We start from the raw sequence: 12,494 nt of genomic DNA on the forward strand, positions 1-12,494 counted from the left end.
GGAAAAGGCTACCTAGAGGCCAGGCATGTTCAACATGGCAACTCCATCTTCCGTTTTCATTGCCAACCACGTGTACAGTAAGGAGCAGACAACATGATGCCTACCAGATAGAAAACCTATTTGCATAATAAAAGATTAGGGTGGGGCAGCCAGCTTCTTTGAGCTAGGTGAATGTCACACCTGGCCCAACCAATCTTTGGGCCCTATGTAAATCAGATGCCGCCTCCTATAGCTAGTCTACAAAACCTGTGCATTTCACCACAAACTGGAAGACCCACTTGGGCACTCCTCTATCTCTTCAGGAGAGACAGTTATTCTCTTTTCTCTTTCATTTTCCTATTAAACCTCCACTCTAAACTTGACTCCATGTGTGTCTATGTACTTGATTTCCTTGGCATGAGGCAAGGGACCTCGAATATTACCCCAAACAATGCCACTTCATGTTTATATCAACCTAAAAACTTCTGTGCAGGCCAGGCGTGGTGACTCACACTTGTAATCCCAGCACTTTGGGAGGCCAAGGTGGGCAGATCACATAAGGTCAGGAGTTCAAGACCAGCCTGGCCAACATGGCGAAACCTGGTCTGTACTAAAAAAAAATACAAAAAGTAGCCGGGCATGGTGGCGGGTGCCTGTAATACCAGCTACTCAGGAGGCTGAGTCAGGGAGAATTACTTGAACCTAGGAGGCAGAGTTTGAAGTGAGCCGAGATTGCACCACTGCACTCCAGACTGAGTGACAGAGCAAGACTCTATCTCAAAACAAACAAACAAACAAGCAAACAACAACAACAACAACAAAACCTCTGTACAAGAAAAGAACAATCAAAAAGTGAAGAGACAGCTTACCGTGTGGGAGAAAATATTTGCAAACTATGCACCTGACAAGGGGATAACATTCAGAATACATAAGAAACTCAAGCAAGTCAATAGCAAAAAAAAAAAAAAAAAAAAAAAAAAAAAAAAAAAAGAAAAGAAAAGAAAGAAAGAAAAAACCAATCTGAATTTAAAATAGGCAAAAGAACTGAATAGATATTTCTCAATAGAAGACATGCAAATGGCCAATAGATATATGAAGAAAAATGAAAAATGCTCAACTTCATTAATCATCAGATAAATGCAAATCAAAATCACAATAAAATATCACCTTATAACTGTTAGAATGGTTGTTATCAAAAAGGAACTATAACAAATACTGGTGAGAATATGAAGAAAGGGAAACTCTTATATTACATTGGTGGGAATGTAAATTAGTACAGCCATTATAGATCAGTATGGAGACTCTTAAGAAAAAACAGACTATCATATGATCCAGCAATTCCACTACAGGGTATATGCCCAAAGGAAATGAGATGAGTACGTTGAAAATATATCTGCAACCCCATTTTATTACAGCACTATTAACAATAGGCAAAATTGCTAATCAGCCTAAGTGTTCATCAAAGTCTGAATGGATAAACAAAAATGTGATTACATATATATATGTATATTATATATATATATCTTATGTGTGTGTATATATGTATACATAGTATTCCATTGTGTGTGTGTGTATATATAAGTGTGTGTATATTTTTTTATTTAAAGTAATATCCTCCAGGGTCATTCATGTAGCAAATTACAGAATTTCATTGTTTTTTATTGATGAATAATATTTCATTGTGTGGAATACTATTAAAGTAATATGCTCCAGGATATTACTTTATTACTAGTAATACTAATTACTATTAATAGTGATTAATAGTTATAGTGATTACTACTAATAGTGATTAATAGTAATAGTGATTACTAGTAATAGTAATAGGATCTCCTGGAGGATATTACTTTAAGTAAAATAAACCAAGTACTGAAGGATCAATGTTACTATGTTCTCACTCATGTGTAGAATCTAAAGAAGTTGGTGTCATATAAGAGTAGAATAGTGGTTACCAGAGGATGAGGAGAATGTCGGGAGAGGAGAATGGGAAGAGATTGATCAATTGATACAAAGTTAGTCAGAGGAATAAGTTCTGTTGTTCTGTTGCGCAGTAGGGTGACCAAGTTAATAGTAATTTATTGCATATTTCAAAATAGCAAGAAGAGAGGTTTTTGAATGTTCTCATCACAAAGAAATGACAAGTGTTTGAAGTGATGGATATGTTAATTGTCCTTATTTTATCATTGCATGTTGTATACATATATGGAAATATCACACCGTACTCCAGAAATATGTACAATTACGATGTATCAATTAAAAACAACAAAAAAAAATTTGAATGTCAAGTGAATCTCACTCTATAGTTGATATTAAACTATTCTTACTTCAACATATAATTACCATAAATTTAGACAACTATGCTAATTATATTCTGCTACTTGTTTTGTTCTTATGGAATGTTGCCAAAAAATGTTCAATTATGAAAATAAGATACGTTGATGTTTGGTAAGATATTTTGAATGTTATCCAAATATGTATATTCAGAAAAATATTTTTCCTACCAAAGTTTTGCTTACATAATTCTATACTCTTAGAGATGACTTAGTGTTGGGGGGACAGGAAATCAAAGGAAAAGAAATTGAAGTGATGTTAAGATACTTGATGTGTTTAATAACCTAAACTTCTGACATACTTATTATTTGTAAACATTAATATTCAAAATTGATGAGATTCTAACTTAATGATTATTATAGTAGTGATATTTTCATAATAGGCAAGAAGTCTTTGTATTAGATATCCAACAGTAAATAATATTTTATGATAAATTAACTGTACTTTTTTTAGATCATGAATAACAAGATAAAATATATGTTTATACAAATATAGCTGTACACCAAACTATCTGAAATTATTATAAAATATTTCTTATATATCATCTAAAATACCAATTTCCTTTAAAATACCTTAGTGTTTGCCGGAAATGAAACATATTTGCTCTATTTGAGTTCGCCATTCGCAACGTATCTCTGACTACAATAAAAATACTAATTAAACCCATGGTATTACTTTTGTTCTCAAATAAACCAGAATACAGTAAAAAAAGTAGTTATTTTCTTTCTAAGGCAGAAACTCTTTGAGCTATGAGTATTGCTCTATACATTCTCTGATGCAATAACAAAAGAAAACTATTTTCTTCTAGCAATCACTTTGGAGAGATAAACTCAGTAGAACCTCAAAACGGATACTGAAAATTACAAATGAACTTAATATCCTTTATATTTTCAGCTATTCAATAAAAATCAGCTTTTTTCTGCTTTCCCGGTGAAGTATCACAAAAAAGAAACATTTAAGTAACTTTAATCTAGGTCAAAGGAAAGAAAAAAGGAAGTGAAAAGGAAGGGAGGGTGGATTAAAGGGAAAGAGGGAAGGAGGGACAGTGGAAGTAAAGAAGGTCGGAAGGAATGAAAGAAGGACTACTAAATAACACTTTTCCATTGTTGTACCTAATGATAACAACTGTCGTGATTTTTTACACTAAAGATTTGTTTTGATTCTCTTTGAAATGTATATGAATGACTCTTAGAGTAAAATATACAGATAAAAATAGAAACATAAATAGCTATAATAATATGGGTAATATACATATAGATATTTATACATGTATAGGTATCCTTAATACAAAAGTTTCAGAATAATGGAACTAAAATAAAATTTACTATGAAAAGATACATTAAGTAGAATAAACTGCTACTTACAAACAAGTGCAAAGACTGTGTTTTATTTCAATTTTCTTTTTTTTAAATTTATTTTTTATTTTAGTTTCAGTGGTACATGGTCAGGTTATAGAGGTGAACTTGTGACTCGTGGGTTTTGTGTACAGGTTATTTTGTAACCCAGGTACAAGCATAATACTAAATAGCATTTTTTTGTGTGTGGGGAGTGGAACCTTTCCTTCCTCCCACCCTACACCCTCAAGTTGGCCCCAGTGTCTGTTGTTCTGTTTCTGTCCATGTGTTCGCATTACTTAGCTCCTACTTATAAGTGAGACTGTGTGGTGGTGGTGTTTGGTTTTCTCTTTCTGTGTTAGTTTGCTAAGAATAATGGCCTACAGTTCCATCCATGTTCCTTCAAGGACATAATCTCTTTCTTTTTTAGGGTTGCATAGTATTTCATGGCGTGTCTGTACCACATTGTCTTTAACCAGCCTATGGTCATTAGGCATTTAGGTTGCCTCCATGTCTTTGCTATTGTGAATAGTGCTGAAATAAGCATATGCATACATGTGTTTTTATGGTAGAATAATTCATATTCCTTTGGGTATGTACTCAGTAGTGGAATTGCTGGATTGAATGGGAGTTCAGTTTTTAGTTATTTGAGGCATCACCACACTGTCTTCTACAATGGATGAAGTAATTTACACTCCTCACCAGTAGAGTATAAGCATTCCCTTTCCTCTGCAACCTGGCTAGCATGTGTTATTTTTTGACTTTTTAGTAATAGCCATTTTGATTGGTGTGAGATAATATCTCATTGTGATTTTTATTAGTATTTTTCTAATGATTAGTGATGTTGAACATTTTTTCATAAGGGTATTGGCTGCAAGTATGTCTTCCTTTGAAAAGTGTCTTCATGTCTTTGTCCACTTTTTAATGGTGTTGTTTGCTTTTTGCATGTGTGTTTATGTTCCTTATAGATTGTGGATATTAGAGCTTTTGTCCTTTTGTCAGATGTATAATTTGCAAATATTTTCTCCAATTCTGTAGGTTGTTTGTTTTGTTGATAGCTTCTTTTGCTGTGCAGAGGCTGTTTAATTAGATCTCATTTGTCAGTTTTTGCTTTTGTTGAAATTGCTTTTAGCATTTTAATCATGAGAGTTTCTGTGTCCAAAAGAGTATTTTCTAGGTTATCTTTCAGAATTTTTATAGCTTTATGCTTTACATTTAAGTCTTTAATCCATCTTGAGATGGTTTTTGTATATAGTGTAAGGAAGGGGCCCAGTGTCAGTTTTCTGCATGTAGCTATCCAGTTATCCCAGCACCGTTCATTGAATAGGGAGTCCTTTTCACTTTGCTTGTTTTTGTCATCTTTGTGAAAAATCATGGTTGTAGGTATGTGGCTTTATTTCATGGCTCTATTCTGTTCCATTGGTCTATATGTCTCTTTTTGTACTAGTACCATGTTGTTTTGCTTACTATAGCATTGTAGTACAGCTTGAAGTCAGGCAGCATGATTCCTCTAGTTTGTTCTTTTTGCTTAGGATAGTTTTCGATATTTGGGCTCCTTGGTTCCACATGAACTTGACAATTAGTTTTTTTAGTTCTGTGAAGAATATCATTGGTAGTTTGATGGGAATAGCATCGAATCTATAAATTGGTTTGGACAGTATGGCTTTTTTAATAATATTGATTCTTCTTATTCAAGGATATGAAATATTCTTCCATTTGTTTATGTAATTTATGATTTCTTTGAGGAGTGTTTTGTAATTCTCATTGTAGAGATCTTTCACCACCCCGGTTAGCTGTATTTCTAGGTATTTTATTGGCAACTGTGAATGAGATAGCCTTCCTAATTTGACTCTTGGCATGGGTGCTATTAGTGTATAGGAATGCTACTGATTTTTGTGTATTGATTTTGTATTCTGAAGCTTTGCTGAAGTTGCTTATAAGCTCAAGGAACTTTGAGACAGAGTCTATGGGTTTTTCTAGATATCGAAACATGTAATTTGCAAATGGATAGTTTGACTTCCTCACTTCCTATTTGGATGCCTTTTACTTCTTTCTCTTGACTGACTACTCAGTCAGCAGAAACCCTACAAGCTAGAGGAGGAGATTTGAGGCCTATATTCAACATTCTTAAAGAAAATAAATTCCAACTAATAATTTCATATCTGGCTAAACTAAGCTTCATAAGCAAAGGATAAATAAGATCCTTTATAGACAAGCAAATGCTGAGGGAATTTGCTACCAACAGAATTGCCTTACAAGAGCTCCTGAAAGCAGCACTAAATATGGAAAGACCATTACCAGTCACTATGAAACACATTTAAGTACACAGACAGTGACCTTATAAAGCAACTACACAGGGAAGTCTGCATAATAACCAGCTAACAACACAATGCCTGGATAAAATCCACACATATCAATACTACCCTTGAATGTAAATGGGATAAATGTTCCAATTAAAAGGCAAAGAGTGGCAAGCTGGATATAAAAGCAAGAGCCAAGGGTATGCTCTCTTGAAGAGACCCATCTCATCTGCAATGACATGCATAGTCTCAAAATAAAGGGATGAAGAATAATCTACTAAGCAAATGGAAAACAGAAAAAAAAAAAAGGAGTCCTAATCCTAATTTCAAACACAAAAGTCTTTAAACCAACAAAGCTCAAACAAGGCACAGAAGGGCATTACATAATGGTAAAGAGTTCAGTTGAACAAGAAGACCTAACAGGAGCAGTGATTCACAAAACAAGTTCATAGAGTCTTAGATTCACACATACTAATGATGGGAGACTTCAACACCCCACTGACAGTGTTAAACAGATCACTGAGGCAGAAAATGAACAAAGAGATTCAGGACCTGAACTCAACAATTGACAAAATGTACCTAATAAACATCTCCAGAACTCTCCACTCAAAGATGACAGAATATATGCCTTTTGTTGCCACATGGTACATGCTCTAAAGTCAACCATGCAATTGGACGTAAAACAACCCTCAACAAACTCAAAAAAACTGAAATCATACCAACCACTCTCTCAGACCATAGGACATTAAAATAGAAATGAAAGTCAAGAAAATTGCTCAAAGTCATACAATTACATGGATATTAAACAACATGCTTCTGAAAGATTCTTGAGTAAATTAGGAAATTAAAACAGAAATGAAGAAGTTATTTGAAAGTAATGAGAATAAAGATACAATATACTAGAATCTCTGGGACACAGCTAAGGCATTGTTAATAGGAAAATTTATAACACTAAGCACCCATATGTAAAAGTTAGAAAGATCTCAAATTAACAACGTAACATCACAACTTGGAGAACTACAAAAACAAGAGCAACCCAACCCAAAGGCTAGCAGAAGACAAGAAACAACCCAAATCAGAGCTGAATTGAAGAATATAGACACACACAAACACACACACACATACACACACACACGAAATAAAAAGCATACAAAAGAACAGATCTAGGAGTTGGTTGGTTCTTTGAAAACAATGACAACAACAACAAATTGCTAGCTAGACTAATAAAGAACAAAAGAGAGAAGATCTAAATAAACACAATCAGAAATGACACAAGAGACATTAGTACTGACCCCAATAAATATAAATAACCATTAAAGACTACTATGAACATCTATATGCACACAAACTAGAAAAGGTAGAAAAAATGGATAAACTCCTGGACATATGCATTGACTGAATCCCTGAACAGACCAATAATGAGCTCTGAAATTGAGTCAGTAATAAATAGCCTACCAACCAAAAAAAAAAAAAAAAAAAAAAAATCCTGGGACCAGATGGATTCATAGCCAAATTCTACCAGATGTGCAAAGAGGAACATTCCTACTAAAGCTATTCCAAAAAATTTGAGGTGGAGAGAGTCCTCCTCAACTCATTCTATGAAGTCACTCAGGTGAGAGCCAGAGGTAAACATGATAGGAGAATTTATCATTATAAAGAATAAGGTCTTATATACAGATTACTTTAAATTATTTTACCCACTTCTGCACAAAATGTACTTTCCATTTTGTTAATATTAAAGCTATAGTTCTTGAAGTTGTCCTTGAGCATCAACATTACCTGTGAACTTGCTAGGAATGCAAAGTACTAGGCACCACCTCAGACCTACTGAATCAAGCCCTCTAGAAGTTTCTGTTGGATGCTCAAGTTTGAGAATCACTGACATAGAATATTAATATATGTCCTGGCCAGAAACTTTGAAATCTACTGAAACACTTCATTTTACTAAATTATTTTAAATTTATGTTATTTTATAATTTAAATATCTGTTTCATTTTTTTTCTAATAATCCGTTCGGTTTAATTCACCACAAATGTATTGAGTGCCTACTCTCAGGGCTGACATTCTAGGAATGAAAGATCGAAAGAGAAACATAAGAACTAACTGGTAAGTGCTGACATAATATAATAATTTGGGCTCTGAATCAATAAAGGAAGCTGAACCACCTGAATTTGTACACAGATTGTGTAAATAGAAAGAGACCTGTGTGGAGAAATATGTGCCTCAGCTAGATTTAGAGTATAAGTGGATGGTTGATGTTACCACAATCTACTTTGTAGATGAGGAGACCAAAACTCAAAAGACCAAAAAAAAAATCATATGAGACCATAAAACTAGAAAATAATTAGTCTGGAATTCAAGTCAATACTTCTGGATACAGATTGATCCTTTATCTTTCCTTATTTTACTTGATCATTCCAAAAGGTAAAGAAACCAGCTAATAACAAACTATAGAAATGATCCCTGAAAGTATAGTCTTAAAAAAGGATGAGTTTATATCCTTTGTAGGGACATGGATGCAGCTGGAAACCATAATTCTCAGTAAACTATAGCAAGAACAGAAAACCAAACACTGCATGTTCTCACTCATAGATGGGAATTGAACAGTGAGAACGCTCGGACACAGGAAGGGGAACATCACACACCGGGCCCTGTCGTGGGGTAGGGGAAGTGGGGAGGGATAGAATTAGGAGATATACCTAATGCAAATGACGAGCTAATGGGTGCAGCACACCAACATGGTGCATATATACATATGTAACAAACCTGCACGTTGTGCACATGTACCCTAGAACTTAAAGTATAATAATAATAATAATAAAAATAATAAAATAAACCAGCTAAAGGAATATTATTAGTGAAAGGCTGAACCAAGAACTACATTTAGACTACCTTATTCTTATACTAAAGTTCTTCCTTTGATCCAATATGTCATTGAAAGACAACTCACAAAATACGATATAAAATGAATTACTTAAATTAGTGAAGACAGGCATATAGTCAATATGAGATAATATGTTTTTATTTTTTTACTCTCTATATACATTTGCTGCAGAGGCGAAAAAAAACACATATCTTTCTTAGAGTGTCAGTAACTCAGCTGAAATTTTAAAATAATATTGATGAGCAAATTATCTCAGAAAAAAATTAAACTGTCATTAGCAGACCTATTTTTAGTGGCAACTACCACTATTTATTTGCCTATATATACATATATACTTTTTCAATCTTATATTGAATGAATGTCATGTTGGATCCCTATTGACTTCAATAGGAATAACACTATGTTCTAGAGGCTGAAGAAGAGACTGAGAATCAATGAATGATATAGGGTTTATCGAGGGGAACTTACAAGCAAGAATAGTCCAGTGGCAGGGAGATATATAGCAGAACCACCAATGCTTGTAAACAGCATGCAGTTTACATAGCATTTTCGCTTAGCACTCTTCACCTAATAATCTCCACCTGGCAACTTTCATTTAACTCCAAAGGTAGGGCCTTCATCCCCTGTACAGCCTGCATTCCATGGGATTGGATGGGGTTCCTCATAGATAAGGAATGAATCTCCAGGTTGGTCACTCCTGGATTCTTTAGCTCAGGACTCTAGACACATGTCTGAACAATGAAGAATGAAAAAGAGGTCGGTGTATTATTTTTCCTATTCCCTTACTCATATGGCACTTTCCCTTCATATATTCCTCCAAGAGCTAGTCCGTGCAGCACAGTCACTCATGTTGCCATGCTGACTGTGAATTCCAGGTATATTATTTCTTCCCCTTCTCCCTTCAGGCCTAGAAGTAGTAATGGACTCCACCTTTCTCAACTGGATGCCTTATTATTTAATTTGTTCCCCAAATACTGCAATACCTAGGTAAATAATTTCTTCATTCATTATGTTCAATGGAAACAACCATGATGAATTTCCTCAATGTAAATGCATTTTACATTGAGGAAATGTAAATACATTTTCCGATTTGAGTGTTTGGTACTAGGGATGACCCCAAGATACTGACATCAGAATGGGAATTTGAAAGCCTAACATGTTTGAGAAATATAGAGATCACATTTATTCAAAATATCCAAAGTAGAGACATGGAATATAGAGCTGATCAAAGACAAAGATGTGGGTCATTAACTAGATGTTTTAAAAAATGCTTTAGCAATAATGGAAGTTATAAAGCATGTAGGCTGGGCTTGAGAATGTACAAAGGATCAATGAAAAGCTTCAGGCCTATGACTCCAAACTCAAGGCACAGATAAAGAACTGGGAAGCTTTTATGACCTAAAATATATTTTATCTCTAGTAGCATCAGGACAAACACATGGAAGAATCCCATCCTAAATCTAATTGTGATATACAACATAATGCCTGTTTACTACACAAGATCATAAAAGTATGCTATGAATGAGGCCTGGTTGGGTAGGAGTGGACCTCTGAGACTTGGAGACAATTAGAGGGCATGATCAAAGCCAAGAAACTTGAACTTTTCCTTAAGTCTTCTTTGATTGCAGAAGCATCAACTCCCCCAATGAGGAAACTTGCCTACTCTTGAAGCAAATCTCTTCAAAATCCTCACCAGGATTTTACCAGGAGCAGATGCTTTGCAATATGATGCCTATTTTTCCTTAGGACCTGTCCTCCCATGCTTTATTCTCTCCAGGCTTCCTCCTTCTATTTAGGCCCAAAGGGAAAATCACAAGTTCTGTACTTACAAGATATATCACACATCAAATAAATTATAATATTGTGCTAATACATATGGAAAAGTACCTTGGGAATACCTATAGGAAAAGATTCAAAGGGTGTCAGATTAAGGTTGAACTGGGTGAAATGAATTGGTATGATTCTATTTACAAAGAATCCAAAGGTGAGGATCTAATTCTTTTAGGGGTTAATGTAAGCCTCTATTAATAGGAGTTCTAGAATCTGTAATGCTAATATTTCTCAGGAATAATGTAGAGGATTTTTTTTTTTTTTTTTTTTTTTTTTTTTTTTTTGAGACGGAGTCTCGCTCTGTCGCCCAGGCTGGAGTGCAGTGGCGCGATCTCGGCTCACTGCAAGCTCCGCCTCCCGGGTTCACGCCATTCTCCTGCCTCAGCCTCCCGAGTAGCTGGGACTACAGGCGCCCACAACTGCGCCCGGCTAATTTTTTCTATTTTTAGTAGAGACGGGGTTTCACCGTGGTCTCGATCTCCTGACCTTGTGATCCGCCCGCCTCGGCCTCCCAAAGTGCTGGGATTACAGGCGTGAGCCACCGCGCCCGGCGAGGATTTTTTTTAAAACAATAGTAATATATATGGCAATTATGCAGTGAATCTATCAAGGCCAAACCATTATGACATTTTAAGACATTCACTGACAAGAAAACCTATAGTGAACTTTTAAAGCTCTCTGCTAAGCAAACTATAGACTCTGATGACAGTACTGAATTGAGCTCTTTGGTATCTGTTATCAACATTGTACCAAAGACAATGCAGACACTAGTGTCACTATAGATCCCTGCTAGTAGCCCAGTTAAGCTGGTCACCTTTTAAGGATAAAGGCAGTTTTATTGTAATACAGCTGCATTCATTTGATTATGCATTATCTATTTTTGGTTTCTTTTCACAACAACAAAGTCAAGTGATTATGACAGAGACCATATACCCCACACTCCCAAAGACTACTCTATTATTTACAATCTGGTATTTTACCCCCCAAAATTTGGTGGCTCCAGTTATGATTCTAAGGGTAGAGTGTTGATTTACGAGTGTACATACAACTCTGGAGGTAAAAAAAATTGATCATGAGGTATGAATGTGTGAAGGTATCATGTATGAAACAGTTGAGCAGTCCACTGAGTTATTACTTTGTCTATTTAATTAGAAAATATACAGATCTTTTGTGTAGAAATCTGCATTGAGTCATCATATATTATTATGCTCTCTCTGCAAGTTATTTTATTTAAATTAGTTCAGAAATTCAGAGGCTTCACTGATTGTAAGGCTGGACTCTTTAAGAAAGAATGCTGTAAAATTGCTGCAGGTCCATAATGGAAATATTTATCCATGCTTTTTGCAAGCATTAGATATTGGAAAATGAAAAATACCAAAAACATTCCAGTAGTTATTAAATATGATCCCTGAATTGAAGTAAGTACCTCACAATCCTATAATGCCACAATATCCACCAGACAGAGACTAAACCTTTGAAAGCCAGGTAATAAATTGTATATTTGCTCACATCCATACCCTAGTGTGTTTCATTAGATGGACGGGCTAAACTTAGTTATTTCTTCAGTCTCAGAATACATAGTTGGAAAAGATATATTCAGAAACTGTCACAGTTCTCATATTGAGGTCTTGACTCACACAGAGTCAGGTGTATTAAGAAAAAATGTGTCAGTTGAACTATCATCAGGCACCTAACACAGTGCTACACAGAAAGCTATACTGCATTACTAAGGAATTTTCAGATATCACCATCACATTCAAAACTTGAAATAGGCCAGATGCAGTAGCTCATGCCTGTACTCCCAGCACTTTGGGAGGTCAATGCGTGTGGATCACGAGG

The 12,494-nt window shown here is 35.0% G+C and overlaps 1 protein-coding gene and 1 pseudogene across 1 annotated transcript in view; both read right to left on the reverse strand.

Annotated features, from left to right (window-relative positions):
* Positions 1-12,494, reverse strand: part of KLHL1 (kelch like family member 1) — a 438,469-nt gene that overhangs the window by 294,180 nt on the left and 131,795 nt on the right.
* LOC114673647 (small nucleolar RNA U3) lies at positions 8,318-8,420 on the reverse strand (annotated as a pseudogene).

This window comes from Macaca mulatta, chromosome 17 (assembly GCF_049350105.2).
Source record: "Macaca mulatta isolate MMU2019108-1 chromosome 17, T2T-MMU8v2.0, whole genome shotgun sequence".
Taxonomy (NCBI): Eukaryota; Metazoa; Chordata; class Mammalia; order Primates; family Cercopithecidae; genus Macaca; species Macaca mulatta.